The sequence below is a fragment of the Lontra canadensis genome, unplaced genomic scaffold (genome assembly GCF_010015895.1).
Source record: "Lontra canadensis isolate GAN:19392208 unplaced genomic scaffold, GSC_riverotter_1.0 scaffold32, whole genome shotgun sequence".
In the NCBI taxonomy this organism is placed as follows: Eukaryota; Metazoa; Chordata; class Mammalia; order Carnivora; family Mustelidae; genus Lontra; species Lontra canadensis.
Genome location: NW_022631026.1, coordinates 9,169,648 through 9,172,457, shown reverse-complemented (window position 1 = coordinate 9,172,457; position 2,810 = coordinate 9,169,648).

Genomic DNA, 2,810 nt, shown 5'->3' with positions numbered 1-2,810 from the left:
TCTCTCTCTCTCTCTCTTTCTTTCTTTCTTTCTTTCTTTCTTTCTTTCTTTCTTTCTTTCTTTCTTCTTTCTTTCTTTCTTTCCTATGAGCCCATCAAAACTAAGGCTAAATCAATTGCCAAACAAGTTTTCTGGAAAAAGCTGAAAAGGTTTTCTGGGAAGTGTAGTGATAGCTGTTTTGAGGAATTGGAAAAGTATATGGCTGATTTTGCTATGTGTGGAAGGTAACAGGGTTGCAGGGAGAGAACAGAAAATGTCCTGACTGTCCAGAGGGTCCCACTGAAGGATGGCAAACCTAAGGTTCTGCTCATCCCAAACACCACTTGACAGCTGGGTAATCATGCATTAGAGACTGTATGGAAAAGGCTGGAAGGAAAACTGTAGAAATGGGATCAAGGAGGAAGACTGGGTCAAGAATAGTAAGTAGGAAATTAATGCATCTGGTGGCTTATACAGTAAGTTCTAGGAACTCAGGGCACAACAGCTGGTGTATTACTGTTCCTGGACTTTTCAGAAAGTAAGTGTGGGTCCCCCACATCACACTTCAATGCTTAGATTACATTTGGCCTTCTATATGTGATCTTTGATGAGATAAGTTACACATTCTGCAGCATCTGGCATGGATCTCAGCCACAGTGTTCATTTCCTTTCCCCAGTACTGTTAGCATATGACAGCATTTACTTCACCCCATCCTCTTGAGGTCCTATCTGAGTGGTCTCTCTGCTATGCAAACCTGGTCATGACAGGGACCAACTCTTTGAAACTTTTCAGGGCATCTCAACTTATCTAGGGCACAGCCCGAGTTCTTAGCAGGGAATTTAAGGCCTACTTAGGATCTGGTTACCTCTAGTGTTCCCCGGACTTACCATGTTAGCCCTTCTCCTTGTATTTTGAAACTTTGGTTCCCTCTGCTTGGGAAGCCCTTTAATAGAAGGTTCTCCTTTGGGCTCTCATTCTCTCAGAGTTCTACAATGATCAAATATGGCAGGAGACTCAGACACCCAGGCTCCTGGGCTAATGTGTTCCGGAGAGGTCATTTCTTAGCTAAGCCACACTGCTCATAAATGGCATAGTAGTACCTCAGACCTCGGTGTCTTGATTCAGGTTAGTGTTCTGTATATCTCTAGGTTGTCTTCTGGCTTTAAGGTTTTGAGGTCTGAAGTTTAAAGTTCTACAGTTTTGCACTTACAAGATTCATTTGAAAATTAACTTACTGACACTCCTAAAACTTGGTGGGAAATAATAAGATTCTTTGCAGATTGAGTATCTAAGAATTCTATTTCATTTCACACTTCCTCAGGTAAGGATGTGCAGCTGGAATGCTATTTGGGATGCTCAGATATTTTCCAAGTGCTCTGTTCCATTTTACTCTGACTTTTGTTTCTCCTTCCCCTCCCGCCTTCCCCCTTTCCTCCCCCACCCCTCCCTTCCCCCTCCCTCTCCCTCTTCCCATCCTCCTCCCCCTTCCCATCCCCCTCCCCATTGTTGTTGTTGTTGTTGTTTTTGTTGTTGCTGTTGTTGTTGTTCTTCTTCTTTAGTTGTTTTGGCTGTTCCCTTGGGCAATCTTATTTTTGCAGTTAGGGGTAAATATGGCATCCCATTTGACTTTAATTTCAAAGGGAACCTGAGAAGGTCCTGGTAGGTTGGTTGAACATTAATATCCTAGAAAAATTGAATAGGTGCCATGTATCTTGTTAAATTCTGTTTGCACACAAGCAATAAAAAAAATGAGTAAATGGCAATCTTAAAATAGAATTGCCCATGGATTGATGCAGTGACATGACTTAGATACCAGCTTTCAGGAATAGAGTAAGAGATTAAAGAAACAGAAATCCTCATATGTTTGTAATAAACACGGTTTAGATACTGGTTGCATAACAACAATGCCAAATTATCTATGTAATTCAGGTGAAAGATATTTACCTGGATATTTTGCCTAGTCTGTGGTAGCACCTTGTCAAATCGGTGAAACAGCAATTTTAAACAAATGTAAAACAAGGTATTTGAGGGTTTTTCTTGTTAATTCAAGCCAAATTGTTAATCTGGAAACTCAGCTAAATGTCTGAAGTAACCTATACTCTATGGTTTCTACACCTGAAGTAAAACAGATGTGATAGGATCATTGTCTAAAAATACCTGAAAGGATATTGGCTAGAGAAGAGATAGGATATTCCCTTTGGTCCTGGAAGTCAGGACCACCAACAGGTAATTGTTATGGGCCATTGGATTTTAGGTCCAGTTAAGTAAGAATAATCTAGGGGAATTGTTAAAAGCAGAACTGACTACCTCTGGAAGCAGCAGGTTTCCTATTATAAGAAGTATTAAAACAAAATGCAGATATATCTCTTTATATCATTCACACAATTTTAGTTTTGAGACAGGGATTGAGCTGCCTGGAAAAAAAAAATGTATTAATCTCTGCTCATTTTCCTCTTTGCTGTGTTCCAATTATATGATTCAGCTCTGGTGTATTAACAAGTTAAGAAAGAGAGAACGAGAGAACGAGAGAAAGAAAGAAAGAAAGAAAGAAAGAAAGAAAGAAAAAAGAAAGGGAGAATATACATATATATCCTTGAACACAGAGGAAACCAATTCAACTGTACTCAGAGTGGGAAGGAAACAGACATGATGATCTCATTGTTGTATTTCTAGGAAAGATGAGTCATACAGTCTGCTCAAATTCAGAGTAGCTAGAGGAAAGCTGGACATCAATGATGCTTTTTTCTTCTTTAATAGGGAACACTCTCAAATTCCTTTTAAAATAGATGGATAGAAAGAACTTACATATTGGCCTAGATCAAGGAAATTT